Source organism: Dromiciops gliroides, chromosome 5, assembly GCF_019393635.1.
Source record: "Dromiciops gliroides isolate mDroGli1 chromosome 5, mDroGli1.pri, whole genome shotgun sequence".
In the NCBI taxonomy this organism is placed as follows: Eukaryota; Metazoa; Chordata; class Mammalia; order Microbiotheria; family Microbiotheriidae; genus Dromiciops; species Dromiciops gliroides.
In genome coordinates, this window is record NC_057865.1 from 213268656 (window position 1) to 213294886 (window position 26231).

The 26231-nt window shown below is 36.4% G+C and overlaps 1 protein-coding gene across 8 annotated transcripts in view; it reads right to left on the reverse strand.

The window, feature by feature from the left end:
• Positions 1 to 26231, reverse strand: part of PPFIBP1 (PPFIA binding protein 1) — a 239265-nt gene that overhangs the window by 140845 nt on the left and 72189 nt on the right. For all 8 annotated transcript variants that reach the window (XM_043967883.1, XM_043967880.1, XM_043967884.1 and 5 more), the window contains exon 2: positions 20954 to 21047. The gene's annotated coding sequence lies outside the window, so the exon portion shown is untranslated. The remainder of the gene's footprint in view (positions 1 to 20953; positions 21048 to 26231) is intronic.

Sequence of the window (26231 nt, forward strand, 5' to 3'; positions counted from 1 at the left end):
TTAATGTTCCATTCTTCCCACATCCTCGCCAACATTTATCATTTCCCTTTTCTGTCCCATTTGATAGGTGTGAAGTGGTACCTCAGAGTTTGTTTTAATTTACATTTCTCTAATCAATAGTGACAGATATATCTTCACATAACTAGTCGTAGTTTTGATTTCTGGGGTTTTTTGTTTTTTGGGTTTTTGCGGGGCAATGGGGGTTAAGTGACTTGCCCAGAGTCACACAGCTAGTAAGTGTCAAGTGTCTGTGGCCGGATTTGAACTCAGGAACTCCTGAATCCAGGGCCGGTGCTTTATCCACTGTGCCACCTAGCCACCCCATAGCTTTGATTTCTTCATCTGAAAACTGTCCATATCCTTTGACCATTTATCGATTGGGAAATGGCTTGTATTCTTATAAATCTGATTCAGTTCTCTAAATATTTGAGAAATGAGGCCTTTATCAGAAACACTTGATGTAAAGATTGTTTCCCAGTTTTCTGCTTTGGTTTTGTTTCTTCGAAATCTTTTTAATTGAATGTAATAAAAATTATCTATTTTATATTTTGCTCTTATTTGGTCATAAATTCTTCCCTTTTCTATATGGCTGACAGCTAAATTATTCCTTGCTCTCCTAATTTGCTTGGTACTTTTTAATGCCTAAATCACATACCCATTTTGACCTTACCTTGGTATATGATGTAAGATGCTGGTATATGTCTAATTTCTGCCATATTATATTCCAATTTTCCAAGCACTTTTTGTGCTTATCCTAGAAGCTGAGCATCTGGGGTTTATCAAACACTAGGTTACTATGGTCATTTACTACTGTGTCTATTCCACTTATCATCATTCTATTTCTTAACCAGTACCAGATAGTTTTGATGGTTGCTGCTTTATAACATAGTTTGATATCTGGTATAACTAGTACCCCTTCCTTCACATTTTTTTTCCATTAATTCCCTCAATATTCTTGATCTTTTATTTTTCCAAATGAATTTTGTTATGATTTTTCTAGTTCTATAAAATAATTCTTGGTAGTTTCATATGGCACTGAATAAGTAAATTAATTTAGGCACAATTGTCATTATAATGGCTCAGACTACCCATAAGCAATTGATATTTTTTTCATTTGTTTAGACCTGACTTTATTTGTATGAAAAGTGTTCTGTAATTGTGTTCATATAGTTTCTGGGTTTATCTTGACAGGTAGACTCCCAAGCATTGTATATTGTCTATAGTTATTTTTTCCCAACTTAATAGTATTTTATTTTTTCCAATCATATATATCTATATTTTTTCAAGATTCATTTTTATAAGATTTTGAGTTCTAAATTTTTTCCTTTCCTCCCTTCCCTAAGACAACAAGCAATCTGATAGAGGTTATACATATATAATCACATTAAACAATCCCATATTAGTCATGCTGTGAAAGAAGAATCAGAAAAGGAGGAAACCATGAGAAAGAAAAAAACAACAACAAAAAAAGTAAAATTAGTATACTGTGATCTACATTCAGATTCCATAGTTCTTTTTACAGAATGTGAAGAACATTTTCCATTTCTTTCTCACCCCTTAAATTATCTCAGGTCCTCCTTTTATTATTGCTTTCAGGTAGCCCAGTGATTCTTAAATTATCTCTCCTTGATCTATTTTCCAAGTCAGTTATTTTTCTTATAAGATATTTTACATTTTCTTCTATTTTTTTCATTCTTTTGATTTCGTTTGAGTGATTATTCATATCGCAAAGAGGCATTAGCTTCCACTTGTCCAATTCTAATTTTTAAAGAATTATTTTCTTCAGTTAGCTTATGTACCTACTTTTCTATTTTGCCCATTCTACTTTATTAGGAATTGTTTTCTTTTTCTAAGCTGTTGACTCTTTTGTCATGATTTCTTGTATCACCCTCATTTCTTTTCCCATTTTTATTCTACCTCTCTTATTTGATTTTTAAATTCCTTTTTCAGCTTTCCATAAGTTCTTTCTGGGCTTGAGTCCAATTCCCATTTTTCTTTGGGGTTTTACCTGTAGGTGTTTTAACATTATCTGTTGGGGGCAGCTAGGTGGCACAATGGATAAAGCACCGGCCTGGGATTCAGAAGGACCTGGGTTTAAATCCGTCCTCAGACACTTGATACTTACTAGCTGTGTGACCCTGGGAAAGTCACTTAACTCTCATTTCCCCACCCCCACCCCCCAAAAAAGACATTGTTGTCTGCTTCTGAGTTTGTATTTCTACAGTCAGATTCTTTTTTGCTCATCTTTTCCAGTCTTTTTCCTTACTTTTAAATTTGAGGTCTGCTTCTGGGGTGGAAGGGGCGCTGTCCCAAATTTCTTGTGCAGGCCGTGGATGTTTGCCTGGTCTTGTACTGAGGACATGGGTTGGGGGTGACAGGTGGCTGGTGCTGCTAGAAGCCACAGGGGTCTGAGGCAAATGGGATATCTCTGAAGTGGGGTCTGTACAGTTTTCCAGGGCTACACTGTAACACATGGGGGGTCCTGGCACTGAAATCTACCTTTTCACTTAGTGCTCTCCTGAGACCCTGGTATTGGTGTTTGCCTTCTTGCCTGACGCAGCACTGGGGCTCAGGGTCTCCCACTGGTTAACTGTGGCTGGGCCTGCTACTGGTTTTCTGGGATACTTCTTGTCCTGGACAGTAGCATGATTTGTTTAGAAATTCCCCAATTCAGGGACATCCACTTTGTTTACAATCTTAATTCATAATACCAGTTTTTTCTCTAATTGAAAGTGAAGATTGGTGAGCTCCCTAAGGGGGGAAAAACTCCAGAACCATGTGGATTTACAAGTTAATTCTACCAAACATTTAAAGAACAGTTAATTCTAACACTATGCAAAATTTTTGAAAAGATAGATAAAGAAGGGGTCCTACCAAATTCCTTCCATTACACAAATATGGTTTTGATACCTAAACCAAGAAGAACAAAAGCAGAGAAAGAAAACTATAGACTAATTTCCCTAATGAATATTAATGTAAAAATTTTAAATAAAATATAGCAGAGAGACTATAGTAATAAATCACAAAGATCATATACTAGAGCTTGGATTTATTCCACAAATTCAGGGCTGCTATAATATTAAGAAAGCCATAATTGACTATATCAATAATAAAAACATCAAAAACCATGGGATTATACCAATAAATGCAGGGGAAAGCTTTTGACAAAATACAATATGCACCTATTAAAAAACAGTAGCATAGGGGCAGCTAGGTGGCGCAGTGGATAGAGCACCGGCCCTGGAGTCAGGAGTACCTGAGTTCAAATCTGGCCTCAGACACATAACACTTACTGGCTGTGTGACCCTGGGCAAGTCACTTAACCCCAATTGCCTCACTAAAAAACAAACAAAAAAAACAAACAAAAAAAAATGAGAAAAAAAACCAAACAGTAGCATAGAATAAATAGAGCTTTTCCTTTAAGGATAAGTAATATCCAAAACTAAGAGCAAATATTATCTATAATGGGGATAATCTAGAAATTTTTCCAGTTAGATCATGGGTGAAGCAAGGATGTCCATCAACACCATTATTATTCAGTATCATACTAGAAATGCTAGCTTTAGAAAGAAGACAAGAAAAAAGAAACTGAAGGAATAAGAATAGGCAACGAGGAAACAAAACATATCACTTTTTGCAGATGGCATATTTAGAGAACTCTAGTGAATCAATAAAAGTGAAGATTAGAAAAGGTGTCAACATTGGAAGGAATCTAGGAATGTGAAATGTAATAGGGATAAATATAAAGTCTAGCAATAAGTTCAAAAAAGACAAAATGGGAAGGAATATCTAGACAGAAGTTTATTTGAAAGAGATCTGAGAGTTTAATAAATTGCAAGCTTAATATTAGTAAACTGTGATATATATATATATATATATATATATATATATATATATAATATCCCCCAAAGCTAATGGAATAAATCATTGACTGCATTACGAACAGCATGGTGTACACAATTAGAAATGCGACAGTCCCTCTGAACTCTGTCCTAGTCCAAGTGCATCTGAAATATGACATTTATTTCTGGGTGTCATTTTTTTTTTAATTTTTTTAAGTGAGGCAATTGGGGTTAAGTGACTTACCCAGGGTCACACAGCTAGTAAGTGTTAAGTATCTGAGGCTGGATTTGAACTCAGGTACTCCTGACTCCAGGGCTGGTGCTCTATCCACTGCGCCACCTAGCTGCCCCTGGGTGTCATTTTTTAAGAAGAAAATTGGTCAACTCAAAAATAATGAAAAACCTCAAAAGCCATATATGGATCCAGCTGGTGACAGCCTAGAGAAGAGGAGATTTGGTGGGGGGGAGGGGACAGAGCTGTAGCAGCGGAATGGAATATAACTGTCTTCAAGTATTTGAAGGGCTTAAGCTGCATGTGGAAGATAAAATAGCCTTATTCTGCTTGGCTGAAAAGGGCAAAAGTAGGAGCAATAGGTAGAAATTGTATGCAGACAAGTCCAAAATAATTTATGGTATTATATTGTATGTATTCCTGCACTCACCTCCCAGGGTTTGGGTTACTATCTGGAATGATCGAGGGGGTACACTTTAGTTCACCCCAGAATTATCCTAGATTAATAGGAAAATGACCAACACCTTGGAGGGGAAAGATTGAAAGCTAGTCTTAGCACCTGCTATATCCCAGGACACTTCTCTATTCCCCAGGTTACTCTCTATGGGAATAGATTCCTCTTAGAAGAATTTTATGAAGAACCATGAAGCCCAGGGTCTGGGTGAGAAGAGATTGAACTTGAAATTCAATAAATTGAAGATTTGCTACATTTGATTTTTATCAGGGCCACAGTGAAATAGTTGGAGAAAGTGAAGAGAGGGTAAAAAAAAAAGGCCAGGGAAAGGTAAGTTGAAATGACAAGGGCTACCAGAAACATTGGCAAGGCCGTAGCTAAGTCCTGGCCCTTCCTGAGGGAGAGACAGGATGAGATGTGCCAGGCAATTCCTCTCCTCATATCACTGATAGTAAGCTTGAGACCCACAGCCATCATTTATGAGAGCAATTATTGTGGAGAAAGAATCCGTTTTCTTTGTGACACAGGCACCGCTGCTGTAGGCACAGAAAGATGAAGACCCTGAAAATAAAGTTGTCATCAAAGCCCTTGGTTACTGTCAAATGGTTCAAAACCAGAATGGATATAATTATCAGTAGAAATGACATTAAAGAACATGCATTACCATTTGCTATGCCTCTGTTCCCTAAGGCCCAAGGGATCTTTTTATCTGACTTGAAGCTGAAACCTCTCATATTTGTTATCTACACCATTAGAATGTGAGTACCTTAAAAACTGAGACCAACTTGCTTTCAATTTAATACGATGCTTGCCACATGGTAAGCACTTACTAAATGCTTTATTCTTTCATTCCTAACTAAAATCATCGTTAAGAAAATTAAAATTTTGAAGCAAAGGATTTTTAAATGTCTCCCCCTTGTATACTTAAGCTAAGCTCAATCAGTTAGACAGGCAAAGTAGTACATCCAAATTGGTAAAACCAGACAGCTTCAAAGATACTGCCAAACTTGAACAGGAGGGCCTAGTATTTGGTTGCATTTCTGACATATTTATCGGCCTTGTATAAACCTGCTCAACAGGAGTCAACCAGTCTTTCAAGATTCAAATAATGATCTTAGCAGAACCAGAATGCTGGCAATTCTCTCAACAATACTCTTGGGGTCCAAGTTCAACAGATTAAAAAACATTAGATAAAACCAAAGGGAGACTGACAGATGGCCTTCAAGGTCCTTGTTGGACTTGACTAAGTCCATTCCTGTGACCTGAGCTCCAGAAGAATCAGAGCTTGGCCAGTTGCTTTTAGAGTCACTTCATGAGGGAGTTAAGTGGAGTAAAGGAGAGAGGACCTGTAATCATAAAAATCCAAGTCTATATTCTGCCTCAGTCACTTTCTGGCTGTGTGACGATGGGACAAGTCATTAAACCTCTCTCATCCTCAGTTACCCTCACCTGTAGAATGGGCTGAAATTGTATCTACCCCACAGGATTGTTGTGAGCATCAAATGAAATAGTATAAAGAAACCACTTTGCAAAAGGTAAAGTACTGATGTGCTTGTTCTCACTGAGAAGCCTCACATTGATACAACATATCAGCTAAACAGGGAGCTGTGTCTCCTATTCATAGCTTCACTCTCAACTGTCAGGCATAGTTCTCTCTCAAATTTTATCTGAGAAACTACACTCTTTGTAAGGGATAACAGAACATAGTCACATGGTCACATTGGTAATGAAAGATGCCTCTTGTCTCTTGGCAGAAATTTCACACACACACATTTTAGGACATGACCAATGTGTTCATTTGTTTTGTTTGACTATATGTATTTGCAGTGTGGTTAGTTACTGAGTATTGTAAAGCACAAAAAAGAATATCATTAAAACATTTTAAAATAGGCAGAAGAAGGTTCAGACACAGCATTGCTATCATGCTAAATGCAATACTTTCTTAAAAATTGTCCTTAACAGATATTCCCGAGTTCATAAACATTCCTATTTTTGACGTTTAATTTCATAATAAAAGAAATTTTAATATTTAAAAAAGAAAAAAATAACATAGCTCATAGTTCAACCTCATATCCTAAGGCCAAAGTTATTTTTCCAGGGACTAGACTCTACAAATCTCAATGAACATAAAATAATCTTATTTTTACAAAAACAAAGTAAGATCCGCATTAGATAAAACTCACTATGGGACCTTAACTGGGAAGTCAAATGCTTTGGATCATTTCCTAAAAGATTTCTTGGCCTAGATCAAGGTATTACAAAAGGCAGTTTCTATTTATTTACATCCCTCTGTCCCAAGAACTTCCTTTGTAAAAACCCTTACAACTCATTTTTCAGGATATACTATATACTATCTTTATAATATGGTGTTTTAATCAAGTTTTCAATCATGGAATTGCAGAATTTTTTCCTTTTCTCTATTCTGAAATAAAAAATAACACTATTATAAAATAAAAAACAAAGTAAAGGGGCAAGCCATGATGCTCAAAATAAAATGCCATGTGTGTTGCTTGAAACAGAATTTAGAAATCTCTTAATATAAATAAATAACAAAAACACAATTTTGATATGAAGTTATAATTAGATAGTTGATTGTAAATTCCTTGAGGGCAAAGATGACTTGAGATTATATTACTTTTAGGGGGGCCATCTTTGTATCCTGACACATATCAGGCACTTCAATTTTTATTGAATTGAATTATATTATTCATCTGTGATTAAAAACAGAACAATTCTTTTATATAAACACATTCATCCTGGCAACTAGTAGATTTCTAGGAAGCTAGCTGGGAAAAAAATGTTACAAAAGAATGCAGTTCTTCAGCATTCCACTGACAAACAGCAAAAGAAGTGTCAAGAAGATAACAGAAACCTTCAAAAGAAAAACTGCTGGGGGGGGGGGGGCGGCACGGGAATCACTGAAAGCAAGAGCAAGTAAAAGTTGTAATGTAATGAACAAAAATTATTTTTATTATTTTGGCCCAGAGGCAAAGGCAACTGCTGATGTTATAAGATTTACCCATCTCAAGAGTATAAAAATGTTATGACAATAGCTTTGAATTCCAGGTCAGCTGTCTGAATGACTTCCATGTATTCTTCCAAATTTCCACCATTTACAAATTCGAAGAAAACACATAAACAACTGGCCTAGCATTCAAAATTGATAACAAGGAGTTTTAATCTCACTGGATTTTAAAACATCAATTTATCTGGAATTGGATAAATAGGCCCTTCCCAAAAGAGGAACTAGATACTTATTCAATAATTTTTAATTCATGGGTTTTTTTTTGGTTTGGGGGTTGGGTTTTTTTGTGGGGCAATGAGGGTTAAGTGACTTGCTCAGGGTCACACATCTGGTGAGTGTCAAGTGTTTGAGGCCGGATTTGAACTCAGGCCCTCCTGAATCCAGGGCTGGTGCTTTAATCATTGTACCACCTAGCTGACCCCCTTCCCCAGTTTTTTTTTTTTAAATAATTTTTAATTCTAACTTGAGATAAGTAGAATAAAGAAATTCCCACCCAAGGGGTAATCAAGCCTTTCAAATTTATCAAAGCAAAGCTCTTAAAACACATTGATTATTGTTTGTTTATTCTATTTTAAAAGACTCAGAGTGTTCTCCTTTTCAGAATATGGGCAGGAGCATAGAGGCTCACCCACTAGAAAAGGGCAAGTAGGCTTTGATAAAATCAGACTTTAGACTTTATCTTTAAAGGCTAATCAGTAGGTAAGAATATAAATCAGGTCAATTCCAACAACAGACCCATCGAGAACCAGTGATTCCACAGATGAAAATCTTAACTAGTCTTTAATTTATGGTAATAGTTTCCAGAGGCCCAAAGACTTGCCTAAGTTACATAGCTAATATCATTCAAAGATAGGACTTGAACCCAGGGTTTTTGTTTTTAAATTCAAGAGCAGTACTTTACACAGCTAATAAATTACTCTGTAATGCCCTATTTAAAGCACTTTAAAATTCATTATCTCATTTTATGTTCATAATTACCAAATGAGGTAAGGTAGTCCAACTATAATTAGCCCACTTTACACTTGAAGAACCTGAGATTCTGAAAGGTTGTGTCATTTAATGTGGCTCCATAGCTATTATGTATGGGACAGGGACTGCACTTGAACCTTTCTGACTTGCATTGTTGTGTTTTTTCCTACAACAGCTGAATGGTCAGCCTTCAATCAATGAATGAAAATTATTTCTATCATGAACTTCATAATTTATTCATTCAAAGAATATATCACAAAATTTAATCTTGTGATGATTTAAAAATCAACTCTCTGCACTTTAAGACAAAAGAATAACAATGAGGGAGAGGGCACAAAAAAGATGATTCCCTAGGAATATTCACAAATTTATCCAAAACTAGTTTGTTATTAAATATATTTATTAGGGGTGATATAATTTTAAGTGATAAGAAATATAGTTTATGGAACATATGCATACACATATATATACACATATCACACATGTATATGTGTGTATATTTTATACATATATATGTGTATAATGTATGTATGTATTTAAATATATTCTACCAATTAACAAGCCCCTGCACTGTGCTAGTCACTGGGGGTACAAATGTAAGTGTTAATTCCCTTGAGTTTATCTTCTAATTGAGCAAGCCATCAAAGAACTCCCTAAGAAAAAAATCCCTGGCCAGATAAGTTCACAAGTGAATTCTAGCAAATATGTAAAGAAAGATTAATTCCAAAACTATGCAAAGTCTTTGGGAAAATAGACAAAGAAGAAGTCCTACCAAATTCCTTTTACAACAGAAATATGCTGATGATACCTAAACAAGGAAGAGCTAGAACAAAGAAAACAATAGACCAATTTCCTTAATGAATATTGATGCCAAAATTTTAAATAAAATACTAGCAAGGAGGTTACAGCAATATATCCCAAGGATCATACACTATCACAAGGGGGAATTTATACCAGGAATGCAGGGCTAGTTCAATATTAGGAAAACTATTAGCATAATTGACCATAACAATAATAAAACCAACAGAAATCATGATTATCTCAATAGCAGCAGAATAAGCTTTGCAAAAATACAGCACCCGTCGCTATTAAAAACATCAGAGAGCATAGGAATAAATGGTGCTTTCCTTAAAATGGTATTATCTGTAATGAGAATAAGCTAGAAGGCTTCCCAATAAGATTATGGGTGAAACAAGGATGCCCATTATCACGACTATTATTCAATATTGTACTAGGAATGTTATCTATGGCAATAGAAGAAAAAGAAATTGAAGGAACAAAAATCGACAATGGCAAACTATCTTCAAAACTATGCAAAACTGTCACTCTTTGCAGATGATACGATAGTATAATTAGAGAATCATAGGGAACCAACTAAAAAACTAGAAAGAATGAACAACTTTAGCAAAATTGTAGAATATAAGTTAAACCCATATAAGTCATCAGCATTTCTTTATATGATCAACAAAGCCCAGCAGCAAGAGATAGAAAGAGAAATTCTATTTAAAATAACTGTAAGCAATATAAATACTTGGGAGTCTACATACTACAAACCCAGGAACTATATGAACACAATTACAAAATACTTTTTATACAAATAAAGTCAAATCTAAACAACTGGAAAAATATCAATTGCTCGTGTAGGCTGAGCCAAAATAATAAAAATGACAATTCTGCCTATACTAATTCACTTATTCAGTGCCATCTCTATCAAAACACCAAAAAAATTATCTTAAAGATAATGCTATCACAGATAATTCTATCTTATAGAGCTGAAAAAATAACAAAATTCATCTGGAAGAACAAAAGGTAAAGGATATCAAGGGAATTAATGGGGGGAAAATGCAAAAGAAGGTAGCCTAGCCAAAACAGATTTTGGACTATATTATAAAGCAGTAACCATCAAAACTATCTGGTACTGGGTAAGAAATAGAGTGGTAGATAAGTAGAATAGATTAGGTACATAAGACACAGTAAATGACCATGGTATGACAACTTAGCATTTGATAAACCCGAAGACTCCAGCTTCTGGGATAAGAACTCACTATTTGACAAAAACTGCTGGGGAAATTAGAAAACAATTTGGCAGAAACTAGGTATAGACCAACATCTTACAACCCTGACTAAGATATGGTCAAAATAGATACATGATTTTGGACATAAAGGGTAATTCCATAAGCAAATTAGGAGAGCAAGGAATAGAGAATGGAAGAATTTATGACTAAATAAGAGATAGCATTACAAAATGTAAAATAAATAATTTTGATTATATTAAATTTAAAAGGCTTTGCACAAACAAAACCAATGCAACCAATATTAGAAGGAAAGCAGAAAGCTGGGAAACAATCTTTATATTGTGTCTCTGATAATGGCCTCATTTCTCAAACATATAGAGAACTGAGTCAAATTTATAAAAATACAAGTCATTCCCCAATTAAAAATAGACAAAGAATATGAACGGGCATTTTTTTCAGAAGAAGAAATCAAAGTTATGTATAATCATATGAAGAAATGCTCTAAATCACTATTGATTAGGGAAATGCACATTAAAAGAACACCAAGGTACCATCTCACACTTATCAGATTGGCTAATATAACAGAAAAGGAAAGTAACAAATGTTGGAAAGGATATAGGAAAACTGGGACACCACTGTTGGTAGAGTTGTGAACTGATCCAACCATTCTGGAGAATAATTTGGAACTATGCCCAAAGGGAAACCAAACCCCCTTTTTTAAATAATAAAAATTTTTATTTAAAGTTTTGAGTTCCAAATTCTATCCCTCATTTCCTCTCTTTCCCTCCTCACTCCCTGAAGTGGTAAGCAATCAGATATAGGTTATACATGTATGCATACTTTTTTTTTTTTTGCGCAGGGCAATGGGGGTTAAGTGACTTGCCCAGGGTCACACAGCTAGTAAGTGTCAAGTGTCTGAGGCCGGATTTGAACTCAGGTATTCCTGAATCCAGGGCCAGTGCTCTATCCACTGTGCCACCTAGCTGCCCCTATGCATACCTTCTGATCCAACAACATGATTACTTGGTCTGTAGCCCAAAGAGATCACAAAGGGCAAAATAACCAACATGTACAAAAATATTTATAGCAGCATTTGGGTTTTTTTTTTTTGTGGTGGCAAAGAATTAGAAATTGAGGGGATGTCCATCAATTGAGGAATGGGTGAACATACAAATGTAGTAGAATACTATTGTGCAATAAGAAATTATGAGCAGGCAGATTTCAGAAAAACCTGGAAAGGCTTACATAAACTGATGCAAAATAAAGTGAGTAGAACCAGAAGAACATTATACATAGTATCAGCAACATTGTGTGATGATCATTTATGGACAACTTAGCTTTCTCCAAGCAATACAATGATTCAAGACAATTCCAAAGGACTCACACTGGAAAATGCTATGCACCTCCAGAGAAAGAATTGATGGAATCTGAATGCAAATTAAAACATACTATTTTTACTTTTTTTTTTGGTTGTTCTCTTTTCTTGGTCTGTTTCTTCTCCCCAACCCCCGGACAGTGAGGGTTAAGTGACTTGCCCAGGGTCACACAGCTAGGTAAGTGACGAGTGTCTGAGGCCAGATTTGAATTCAGGTCCTCCTGAATCCAGGTCCGGTGCTTTATCCACTGTGCGACCTAGCTGCCCCAGTCTGTTTCTTCTTGAAAAAAGTCATTTCCAAATGACTAATATGGAAATATGTTTTACATCATTGCACATATATAACCTATATAAAATTCTTTACCATCTTAGGGAGGAGGCAGTGAGGGAGATAAGGAGATAATTTGGAACTCAATTTTTAAAAAAAAATTAATGCAAAAGTTGTCTTTACATGTAATTGGGGAAAATACTATTTTAATAAGAGTTTACATTCTAATAAGGGACTGCAACATGTTCATAGATGAGTATATATGTAAAATAAAGAATGATGGGGGTGGGGCATTAAAAACTGGAATAATCAGAAAGGGTCTCTTGAAGGAGGTGGCCCTTGAGCTAAGCTTTGACAGGAGAAGGGGATTCCATGAGGAAAAGCTGAAGAGAGAAAGCATTCCTGGCATGGAGTATTGTTTTTGCAAAGGAACAGAAGCAGGGATTAGAAAATCGACCTTAATGACACAGAGCACAGAGCAGAAGCGGGAGGCTAATGTAACATCCCTCTGGAAAAGCTGGCTGGAGCCAGATTGTGAAGGCTTTAAATGATAAACAGAAGAGTTTGTGTTTGATCCTAGAGGTAACAGAGAAACCCTGGAGCTTCTCTTCTAAAATTATTTTCAGATCCTTAACTCCTTTTTTATTTACCTTCTTGTTATACTGCTCCAGGTCTGAAAGGGGCATATGTTAAATATTTGTTCTTTATTCTTCTTTACAATTCAATTGACTTTTCCTTTAAATACTTGATAGAATGCAATTCAGTGCATGTTGTGTGTGTGTGTATGTGTATACGTATGTATGTGTGTGTATACATATATACACCCATATACGCATATATAATGTACATGTATGCTCTATGTCCCTCCATTATAACCTTATATTTCCCCCCAATCCCCACTTTATTAAGGAGAAAAAGAAATTTGATTAAAACATGTAATCTATCATTGAAGTAATCAGTTATACTCCTCCGCTTTGCCTCTCTTTACCAAAACCAGACCCTAGTCTCCTCTCTTTATTTCTTTTTTTTAAATCATCTTTTATAGAGAAATTAAAATTTGTTTTGCTTGTGTCTCTTCCCTCCAATTCTATACTTTCTTTTAAATCTCCCACCCAAGTGGTATACCAAATTCACTTAAACTATCAAATACATGTATTTAAACATCCAATACAGTTAAACTATCCGTCCTAATCCAAGATGAATGATACTTGAGATGATATGAGATGCTTACAATTCCGTTCCAATATCCTTTTCTCTCAAATTCAGTTTAAAGTAAGCTCCTCTATCTTCTTGCTTAGTGGTATTTCTTTTCCCCTTCCTTTTCTTTCTTCTCTTAAAATCAATAAAACAGAACAACAAAAAAAAAACTACATCTAGGTCCAATGCTTTTAATTCCCCCTAAGACTCAGGAAACAGAACATTTTTTTTTCCCTTCCCCCTTGGGCATTTCACTGATGCAGTGTATACAGCACTCAGGAATTCAAATTTGGATTCAGACTTACTAGCTGTATGATTGTGGTAAATGTGCTTAGCCTCTGTTTGTCTCAGTTTCCTCATCTGTAAAATAGAAATGATAACAGCACCAACCTCAAAGGGTTGTGGTATACATATATACATATATGTTATATACATACATGTACATACACGCATGCATGCATATATACATGTATATGTATACATATAAATATAATGCAGTGTTCACAAAATGAGTTATTTGTAAAGTGCTTAGTGTTTTACATATCATGCCAGACACATTGTAGACACTACAGAAATGCTTAGTCCCTTCTCCTTCCCCTATTACAATGTAAGCATTTCATTCAAACCTTTCCACTAACTCAATTGTGTTTACCCTTTTTTAAGTTCCACTTGACTCCTGTGTGTGCATTTTCAAAGTTTCTACTCAGTTCTGGAATAGTGGAAAATCCTCTGTTGTATTTAAAGATTCGTTATTTTCCAACTGTAGGATTTTGCTGTTTTTCAGGATAAATTACTCCTTGGTCTTTGGCCAGTGGTCTGTGGTATACTCCAATGACATTTCTGTTTCTCCCTCATTTGGTCTCCATCCAAATACTCCCCCTCTGGCTCCTGAATTTCTTTGAATGAATAAAGCTTCTTGAAGGCAGGGACTGTGTCTTTTGTCTTTCTTTGTATCCCTGGAGTCTAGCACAAGTCCCTGGCCCATTGAAGGTGCTTAATAAATGTTTGCTGGCTAACTGGATGAAATGAATATACTTTCTTAATACACAAATGTTCACCCCATCCCCTTTCCTGTTTCTTTTGAAAATATGAACCTATTTCACAGTGCTTCCATAGATGAAATCACTAGATCATGTCTCTAATGGGCATATTTTGAAAATAATTGTTGAAAATAATTGTTGAAAATAATTTTTAAAATATGTCCATACGGAGCCATGATCCAGGTGGTTTCATCTATGAAATCCTTTGAAAATCCTCCTTATTGATTAAGATTCCAATAAATTTACCATAAGATGCTCTTGTTAGAGGTATCCAATCCAACAGCTTTGTGGAGGGGAGGGAACAAGACTATGTCAGTTTGAAAATTTCTCTCTCTAAGCTAGAAATAATTGGATTTAGAGTAATAGTAAATTAATTAACAATTGTTTCTAGAAAGTGTGCCTAAAACACAGAGAAAAGTATTAATATTTTTTTCTTCAAGATATCTCACCAAGTCTCAGTGACATGTCAGGTCAAATTTGCTTTTAGTATTAGGACCTGAGGTTTGTCTATGGAAGCCATGGATTTTACTAATGGCTTCTTTCTGGGGTTGTGTCACCTGTGAATTTGGGGGGATCTCACCTGCTTTTTTTCCCTTCTTTCTTGGAGACTACAGTCATTAGGCTAACTCTTTAGTATCTAATGTTGGAGATCTACAGTAGCAGTCTTCTTCATACTTCATCTTTAAAGTCTTTTTAATTAGATTTGCAAAACTCTGAAAAATTTTGGTGTGTAAATCTCTGGCTGGCAAACTGAAAACTGTGTAGGAAATTGTGATCCATAAATCCAAATCCAGATTCTCAGAAACCAGCCTTTTAGCTCGCTATTCACTTCACAATTTCATTTTTTTAAATCTCTATCCCTGGTCTTCAAAGACCAGCAGTGAGGGAAACCCAATCTTTGGTTGCTGCATAATCTTTGGAAATGTTTTTTAAAGTTCTGTTTGGTAGTTTCACTTATATCCATGGGAAACATCAAAGTGAATAATTCTTATTTATTTTTGTAAGTCTCAAGTCAACCAGCTTTTATTGAATACCTATTAAGGTGCCAGTTACAAAGAAAGCCCCCCCCCCCAAAAAAAAAAGTCATTGTTATCATTGAGTTTATAAACTAAAGGGCAAACAACTATATCCAAATGAGATATAAGCATGATAGACTGCCGATAATTTTAGAGGGAAGGCACTGGCATTAAGGAGATTGGGAATGACTTCTTGCAGAAAGTAGAATTTTGAACCTAAAGAAAGCTAGGGAAGCCAGGAGGTGATGATGAAGAGGAAGAACATTGCAAGCATGGGGAACAGCCCTTGAAAATATATAGTCAGGAGATGGAGCATCATTTACAAAGTCCAACAAGGAGGCCAGTGCCACTAGATCACAAGGTACATGCATTATAGTAACTGGAAAGGTAGGAAGGAGTCAAGTTAGGAAGGGTTTTAAAAGTCAAAGTATTTTATATTTGATCCTGGTAGTAATAGGGAGTTACTGGAATTTATTGAATGGAGAGTAGAAGGGCAAACATGGTCAGACCGGAGTCTAGCAAGATCAGTTTGACAGCTGAGTAGGGGATGGCCTAAAAGAGAGAGATTTGAGAGAGAGAGAGAGAGAGAGAGAGAGAGAGAGAGAGAGAGAGAGAGAGAGAGCACAGCCAGGCCATTGCAAAAATCCAGGTGGGAGATACTGAAGGTCTGCACCAAGGTGGTGGCAGTATCAGAGAAGAGAAGGGGATATATACAAAAGATGTTACAAAAGAAGAATCAACAGATCTGGTTAAATGATTGAATATGGCAGTAGGAGAAAATAAGGAGTTGAAAATGATATCTAGGTTTTAAGCCTGTGTGGCTGAATGTTTGTTTGTTTGTTTTGTGGGGCAATGAGGGTTAGGTGATTTGCCCAGGTTGAACTCAGGTCCTCCTGACTCCAGGGCCAGTGCTCTATCCACTGTGTCACCTAGCTGCCCCTTTTTGTTTGTTTGCGTGGTTTTAATTTTTTTATTTAATTTTTTTTTCTGTGGCTGAATGGATAGTGGACATGTTGAGTTTAAGATATATGTGGGACATCCAGTTTGAGATGTCCAGTAGGCAGTTAGAGATATGAGACTGGAGATCAGGAGAATCTGAAGATATAGATCTGAGAATCATCTGAATAGAGATGATAATGAGGAAGGTGTTATTATCTAAATTTTACAGATGAGAAAACTGAGGTTCACAAAGGTTAAGTGAGTTGCCCAGGGTCATAAATTTGGTTTCTAAAATGGGATTCATAGGGGGTCTTCCCCAAACCAAATAGCTCAATTCCATGTTTAAATGAGAGCTAAGTAACATTTAGAACCTAAAAGAATTCTCTAAACAAACAATAATGCCTTTTAGTTCTTAATTTTTTAAATAGAATAACAAATACTCTCTACCAATGGTTCAGTCTAACAATGAACCTTTGAAAGCACTCATTCAAAGGTTCTCTGAATTTAGTCTGTAGAAGGAAGTAGATGTTGTTGTTGTTTGTCCTTCATTCTCTCTCTCTTTTTTTTTTTTTGGTGAGGCAATTGGGGTTAAGTGACTTTCCCAGGGTCACACAGCTAGTAAGTGTTAAGTGTCTGAGGCCGGAATTGAACTCAGGTCCGCCTGAATCCAGGGCCAGTGCTCTATCCACTGCACCACCTAGCTGCCCCGTCCTTCATTCTCAAAGAGGACCATAACATTGGGGTGATGTCATGACTTGCACCGAATTAGATTTCAGTGAGAGAAGGCTTTCACCAGCCTCACTTTCTCCTCTAGAGCCATCTGGGTCCAGTGGCAAAATATGTTAAGGGGAAGACTTGGAATGGCCCTGGATGTTTAAGGCAAGTGGGGTTAAATGACTTGCCCAGGGTCACAGAGGTAAAATATCTGAGTTCACATTTGAACGCAGGTCCTCCCAACTTCATGGCCAGTGCTCTATCCACCGCATCACCTAGGTGTCCCTCAAGAAGGAAGCAGATAGCATCAGATTGAATAATGATCAAGAAATCCAATTGGAAACCCCAGTAAATGACTTCGTCTATCCCAGAATTTCACCTAAAACTGTTGTGATGGGTTTCTAATTAGTTATTCTTCTTTATCTACACTCACTCCAAACCTTCCTCAAAACAGCTTTCAAGGCCATCGAGGTGAAGCAGTGGATAAAGCCCTGGAGTCAGGAGGGCTTGAGTTCAAATCCAGCTTCAGATACTTACTAGCTATGTGACCCTGGGCAGTCATTTAACTCCTATTGCCTCCACAGCAAACAAACAAACATCTATCAAAGCAATTTTCCTAAAATATAATTCTGACCATGACCTGAGCTCTCCTACTTAATAAACTCCAGTGTCTCCCTGTTATTTATAGGAAAAACCAAAATTCACAACTCAGACCAGCTACAAGTTTTATAGTGGCTGTCCTCCATACCTAGAGGACAATGCTCTCCCTCCCAATCTTAGCTTCTTAGAATGTCTAGTTTCCTTCAAGTTTCAACTCATGTATCATCACCTTCTGCATAAAGCCTTTAATATCCCCCCAAAAAACTTCCCTCCTCCCCTCAATTCATATTGTAACTACTTTGAATATGTCCATTTTATTATTCTGTTCCCCAGTAAGTTTCTTGAAATCAGAAACTGTTTGAATTTTGTCACTGTTTGTCATTGCCAGCACAAAGTAGGTGTCTAATAAGTGGTTGTTGATTGCCGATTACCTTGTAACCTCCATGACAGAGATCATGTTTAATTTATTTTTTTAAATCTCTAATTTATAATAAATGTATTCTCCATTGATGAATAGTCTGATATTTTCTATGTGAGGGACCGTGTCATGCTATGATTTATGGGCCATATGAAGGGGCAAAAATAATAGTGCCACATAAATAAGAAGTTCCAGACCAACTATTAACAAAACTAATATGTCTTCCAGTGGCAATGGGGGAGCCCTATCAACCCACATCTTTTTGCATAATCTCTTTTGTATCTAAGGTCAAATTTTCATTCACCGAACTGCTAGTTGGAGTTAATTATACAACCTATGAAACAGTGCATGAAGATAAATAGAAATACTGAACTGGGAGATTTGCCCTCATTGGCACTATTATTTAATGGCTCCAAAATGCTAAATATTTATTTATTCTCCATTGAGAAAGGATGAATACATTATTTTCTCCTTATTTGTGGCTACTTGAAAGGAAGCAAGCAGCCTAGTTCCCTACCTACACCAGTGAAAACCTAAATATAGCAGCAGATCAAATAATTATCAACAAATACAATGAGAAACCACAGTAAATGGCCTTCTAAGTTTCACTTTTAGGCTAGATAAGTAAGATATATTTGCTACAATCTAAGCCTAGTCATTAACTGTTAATTAAAACAAAGGACAGGGGCAGCTAGGTGGCGCAGTGGATAGAGCACCAGCCCTGGAGTCAGGAGTACCTGAGTTCAAGTCCGGCCTCAGACACTTAACACTTACTAGCTGTGTGACCCTGGGCAAGTCACTTAACCCTAATTGCCTCACTAAAAAAAAAACAAACAAAAAAACAAAGGACAATCTGAGTCCATCTGGAAAGGGCCTGAGTGTCCATTCGAGGGCCAAACAGATCAGACCACCATTTCTTAGAGAAAACAAATTTTCTGTTGGTTTCTCCTTTTGTTCAGGATTCCGTGATAATGCATCTCACTGGTATCCCAGGCTTTCCAGACTTTTGATCTACAAATATGCCTAATTTGAATACTCAAGTTACAGTGAAGAAGATTCCATAAGATGGGAAGGAATAGGAAGGGATTAGAAGGGATGCGAAAGGATGGAATGGGATCTTAGATCTGGAAGAGAATTTGGAGATCATCTAATCTAACTCTTTCATTAAAAGATAAAGAAACTAAAGACCAGAGAGGTCGGGTGATATGCCCATGGTCATATAAACCAGTGTGGAAGAGCTAGACCTAGAACCTCCTTTTTACTGCCAGTCCAATGTTTACTCCAACCCACCACAAATGCCTTTCAAACATGATAATATGCACTTGTAACTCTGGTAATTGTGCCCACAGCAAAGGTTTAAGAGGATTATCATCATAATTATATTGGGGGTGGGGGGGAGTCAATCAGGCAACTTGGCTTAAAGCAATAATCTTTAAAAATCTGGAGGACAGGGGAAGAAAATGGTACAAATTGTAAGGTGTCAACTTTTCTCTAAGATTTAGGTATCAGTCTAATTCATTTTTTTAAAAGTGCAGACCTAAGATTTTTATTGATGTAAGGATTCCCTCTACTGATGCTGATAAGCAACTGGTCTGTAATTTATAATGTTAAAGAATCACCAGGGGAAATTAAAGATTAAGTGAGTTGCCCAAGGTCATGGCCAGTATGTTTTAGATGCATAACTTAAAACCTATCTTCCTAACTCCAAGGCCAGCTCCCTAGCTGTGGCTCTTGAATTCCAAATACCATTTTGGAAATAAGTCTGTCAAAATTTAATGTTAATATCCAGGGTGCTTATTAAATATAAGGTCAACAAACATAGTTTTTGAATTTCATTCATACTCAGGGAATCAGCTAAAATGCCAGCACCTAGGAGAAGATTCCTCTGATTCCCAAGAAGACTCCTGTATCATATTGTTTGTCTGCTCAAAAAATCTGTCATATCCTACCTTACATAACAAGTATTGATATCCATTCCTTCTCCTGAGCTGTAAATTCCTTGAGGGAAAGAGTTATGACTTTTTTTTTATTACTGTAGTACTAAAATACTCATTTTGCATAGTAGGCAATCAATAAAGATTTGTTATATGAATAAAAGAATATTTTTTTAAAGTGCTGAAAGGGTCTTTAACATATGTATGGTTAAATTCTTTGAGTACAGGGACTAATTTAATATGCATAGAGTATTCTGTACCTTTGGGAAAATTAATAATTCTTTATTCCTTTCCAGCTAAGAGATTTCCAAAAGAATAGGATTTTAATGACTGTTAAATGACCATAATACAAAATAAGGTTTTAAAACCAAGAAGAAAAGTTGGGGGAGGGGAGAAATAATTTTATAAGTTAAATTTCATTGCCCACCCAAAAAAAAAGTTCATAAATTAAATTGCCAGAGACTTAATGCTATACATAGAAAGATAATGTTATCATTAAGTGTGTATTACAGGATAATCTAAATTAATATTTGTACATCTGAAGGGGAGTTACTCAAGGCCAGAATCAATTTACATCTAGAGTAGAGAATGTAGTTATTACTTATTATATCTTAAGGAAGTAAATGATAGTCATAACAATGCCAGAGAAAAGAAACCAAGAAAGTGACTATAGTTTTTTGTTGTTTGTTTGGGGTTTTGTTTTGTTTTGTTTTTGAGGGGCAATGGGGGTTAAGTGACTTGCCCAGGGTCACACAGCTAGTAAGTGTCAAGTGTCTGAGGCTGGATTTGAACTCAGGTACTCCTGAATCCAGGGCCGGTGCTTTATCCACTGCACCACCTAGCTGCCCCCGAAAGTGACTATAGTTTTAAAAGATTCAAGGAATGAACACTGATTTCAAGATGGAGACTACTTACATTCCAAAAAAGGACTTTAATACTTGATCTTTGCCAGGGCTCTGTGGATCTTGAAGATGATTAATAAATTAATCCATAAACTCTTCACAATGAGCTGAAGAAAGAACACAAAAGAGAAGAATGTTGTAGATTAAAATATAGGGTCATTCATTTACAAGCAAAGACAAAAGAAAACTTGGTCTTCGTGTAATATGAAGAATTCTGGTCCTATAGGTCAACAATGATAATCATCCTGAGTATCTCATATATCTCAATCCAAAGCCCAAAAAGAGGATCTTTCTTAAAATGAGACAACGAAAACACAATTAGATATATCATACCTAAAATGTGATATATCCCATCTCCCATAATAAAATTTCCGATATTTCATTCCATCCCAATAATAAATTTATGCATATTACATTTTTATACCTGCCTTTCCCAAATGCATATACAGGTCGGGCTACAGAGCAAACTGTGACATATGTATCTTTGCTGCCCTTCTTTCTAGTTTTTTTATGTCACTTTTAGGAGCTCTTCCTGAAGGCAGAAATTAATTACTTTTGTCTTTGCATCCTTAGCACTTGGGGGGGGGGGTGGCTAGGTGGCGCAGTGGATAGAGCACTGGCCCTGGATTCATGAGGACCTGAGTTCAAATCCGGCCTCAGACACTTGACACTTACTAGCTGTGTGACCCTGGGCAAGTCACTTAACCCCCATTGCCCCACACACACACACACACAAAAAAAAATGTGCTTACTGTTGATTGATTCCCTTTGAAGGAAGGCAAATCAAAAAGCTTATCAACATTAAGGTATTAGGGACTTAGTATAATCCTTTCTTAGAAGAAGTTACTTTTTTTGTGTGTGGGGGACAATGAGGGTTAAGTGACTTGCCCAGGATCACACAACTACTAAGTGTCAAGTGTCTGAGGCTGGATTTGAACTCAGATCCTCTTAAATCCAGGGCCAGTGCTTTATCCATTGAGCCACCTAGCTGTCCCCAAGAAGTTACCTTTTTAAAAAATGCTGCTGGGGCAGCTGGGTAGTGCAGTGGATAGAGCACCGGCCCTGGAGTCAGGAGTACCTGAGTTCAAATCCGGCCTCAGACCTTAACACTTAATAGCTGTGTGACCCTGGGCAAGTCACTTGGCCCCAATTGCCTCACTAAAAAAAAAAAAAATGCTACTGTACCTTGATGGAAGAATAAGGTATTTATAGGAAGTCTTGTATGAACTGATACATAGTAAAATAAGCAAAATAACATTCCTGATCACTACAATAAGGCAAACAAAAATGCAACTAAAAAGGAAAAGGAACTGATTTAATTTTAATGATCAACCTCAGATGATTAGACACACCTTCCCCTTGATAAAGACATGGGGGACTACAGATTGCAACAGTGGCACATATGCTACCAGTCTCTGTGTCAGTTGCTTTTTGTTTGTTTTTGGTATCTGAAGGACTCTGAACAGTTCACTTGTATAGGATACAAACGTGATCAGAGAACTAAGAAGTAGTTACTGAAGGTAGGGTGATAAGTTGTAAAATAAAGAAGTGGAAAACTTATAGGTTAATAAGTAGGAAAATATAGACAACAGAACTGTTCTATGATTATGACTTTAATAAACATTTTCATTTAAAGTTTTGAGTTCCAAATTTTATCCCACCATCCCCTAACCCCTCCCTGAGGCAGTAAGCAATCAGATATAGGTTATACATGTGCAATTATGTAAAATGTTACCGTATTAGTCATTTTGTACAAGAAAACTTGAATAAAAGAAATGAAGTGAAAAATAGCATGCTTCGGTCTGTGTTCAATCAATATCAGTTCTTTGGAGGTGGATAGTATCCTTTGGGATTGCCTTGGATAATTATATTGTTGAGTCATTCTCAGTTCTTCATCGGATAATATTACTGTCTCTGCGTACAATGTTTTCTTGGTTCTGTTCACTTCACTACACATCAGTTCATAGAAGTCTTTCCAGGCCTTTCTGAAATTGTCCTGCTCGTCATTTCTTATAGCACAGTAATATTCCATCACCATCATATACCACAGCTTGTTTAGCCATTCCCCAATTGATGGGCATTCCTTTGCTTTCCAATTTTTATCCACCACAGAAAGACTTGTTATAAATATTTTTGTACAAATAGGCCCTTTTCTCTTTTGGAGGATGTCTTTGGGATGTAAACCTAGCAGTGGTATTGCTGGATCAAAGAGTATGTAGTTCTCTAGCCCTTTGGGCATAGTTCCAAACTGCTGATTATGAGACAAATTTAAGTTACCGCATCACAGACAGAAGATGAGAACAAGATAGGATGGGGTCATTTGTGGAGAATTTCCAAAGTCTGAACCCAGAAAGATAAGAAGGTATAAGGACAGATTTCAGAATTGTGTTAAACAGAGACTATAATGCTCTAGGTACTGTCATTTGTTGCCAGTCAAACTGTTAACGAATAAGACCCTGTAGTGCTTTCTACTCCCACCTGCTATTGAGAAGAAGAAATAGAAGAAATACTGTGCTCTATTAAGAGTAATGGGGGAGGGGCAGCTAGGAGGTGCAATGGATAAAGCAACGGCCCTGGAGTCAAGAGTACCTGAGTTCAAATCCAGCCTCAGACACTTGACACTTACTATCTGTGTGACTCTGGGCAAGTCACTTAACCCTCATTGCCCCAGAAAAAAATAGAGTAATGGAATACTATTATGCTATGAGAAATGATGAAAGGAATGATTTCAGAGAAACCGAGGAAGACATATGAACTGATGCAGAGTAAAATGAGCAGAACCAGTAGAATAATTTATACTATATTGTAAAAATGAAGAATTTTGAAACTGAACTCTGTTCAGCTCACTGATCAACCATGATTCCAAAGGACCAATGATGAAGTGATAGAGTGAGACACACATTTTTTAACATGGATATTTCCACATGGGATGTATTCTGCTTCACTCTGCATATTTGTTACAACAGTTTTCTTTTTGTTTTTCCCAGGGGATAGGAGGTGGGGGAGGATTATAGAAGAAAAAAAAAGCTTTATAACTGAAAAAAATTAGATGAAATTGGTCTAGACAACCTCTATAATCCTTTTCATTTCTAGCTCCGTGATCTTATATTCTTTGTACTTTATAATGTGACTATAAAAGTAGTGAGTTCCTATAGAATATCACGTTAAAACCTGCCTGTTCTCAGGCTTTCATCAAGGATGTGCTTGATGCCATGTGTAGATTATCATGCAAATTTAACAGTAATGAGAATGTACTGCTAGTTGTTATTTTCAATTGATTTTTAAAGAACTCAACATCTAGAATTCCTAGTATTTGGTATCCTCTCCACTTTCAGATACCTTGATATTTAATCTCCCAATGATTTCAAAATTATGCTGCCTCCAAGACTGATCTTCTCTGAATCTTTGGGAAGACCAGATAGATTAGGAATCCTTGTTTTCTTCAGTTCCACTATCATTTCCTCATACTTTCTTCTATCTGTATTCAATTACCATCAGTTCTTTCTCTGTAGATGGATTACATTTTTTCATAAGTCCTTCAGAGTTGTTTTGGATCATTACATTGCTGAAAATAACTAACTCATTCGCAGCAGATCATCTTACAATATTGCTGTTATTTTGTATACAGTACATTTCACTTTGCACTTTCCAGGTTTTTCTGATAGCATTTAAAAAAATAATAAACTACATTTATATAGTACTTTAAATGGAGATTTCCTTATAAAACACCCACTTCCTCATACTTTCAACAATTTATTACAAAAACTTTTATATATTTTTCCTATGTTTTATCAGCTTGTTTCCCCTTCCAATTTTATCCTTATTTTGAATATATTGTAGCTTAATTAGGCATTTTGCCAGGTTACTCTCCACAAATTCATTTTGTTTTATGAAGTGATACTGTTCATAATGATCTTCCAACTCTTCTATATTTTCCATGAGTGCTTACCAGAACTGTTGCTAGGAATTTTTGTACTTTGGGAAGGTGGTTGATGGAAGCAAAAGGGAGGGGGGTAGAGTTGCCCTGAGGGGCAGAAGTGTTATTGCCAGAAGAGAGGAACCAAGCTCTATGCTGCTTAAGAGGGAGGAAGCATGGTCCAAAATTAGGATGCTACAGTAGCTCCTGTGCCCTAGGAGTAGGGAAGCTGCTTGTCCTTCATTTCCTTTCCTTTTTTTTTTTTTTTTTTTGGTGAGGCAATTGGCGTTAAGTGACTTGCCCAGGGTCATACAGCTAGTAAGTGTCAAGTGGTTTAAGGCAATTGCCGTTAAGTGACTTGCCCAGGGTCACACAGCTAGTGTCTGAAGTGAGATTTGAACTCAGGTCCTCCGAAATTTAGGGCCTGTGCTCTATCTATCGTACCACCCAACTGCTCCAGGAATACGGATAGATAGGGGAGGAGGCACACATATCAGGATCAAGCTGAAGGGGGGTTAGCATCCAAGTAAACTAGATAAATTCTAAATTTTCTGCCCTGGAGCAAAACCCAGATGGCCCCATTCTAGTCACAATCCAGGATTTGCAAAGAAGTTTGTATTTCAAATGGAAATCATCCCGAGCAGCCATAACTTTCTCCTTGGTAATGTTTTAAAGAAGAAAAACATGCCCAATATCTGCATGACTTAATAGGGCAGGATATTAAGTGCTCACTGAGCACAAGATGAGAAAAATACATTTTTGCCTGAACTTGCTCCAGAGCGATCCCCTATATTTAATTTAGGTTAACAGGAGAAATTCGATACCCTCAGTCCTCCCATCAACCCAGTGCTCCAATTATCTGACCCGTCAGCAGCTTAATACATGAAGCATTTATAAACACAGAGAGATCATTATTTTTTGTTTGTTTCTCTATCAGAGGCCTGATTTAAGTCAGTCAAAGATATTCTTTGTTATATAGTTTGGGGAAAAAAAGCAAGTGACTTGAGTTGCTTCCTCTGAAATGGCCCTCATGCTATAAATGCTAGCCCCCAAACAGAAAACCACTGACAAGTCTGCATAATGACATGTTTCATCTAAAAAGGAGAAAACATTTTTGTTGAAAAGGAAACCATTAAGAAGACCAACCCCCCCAAAAAAATTCTTAACAGAAAATCTCATTCTAATTACAAATATCATCATAGATTGCTTTCATTTGTCAAAAACTTCCCTGTACAATAAAGTCTTTGTATTATTTTTATTCATTTAATAAAACACAATTTTTTATCACCCTATCCATGACCTCAAATTTCCAATATCAAGGAAAACCTTCAAGGACAGAATAGAATAGCTACTTCTATACCCCACCTTGAGAAAC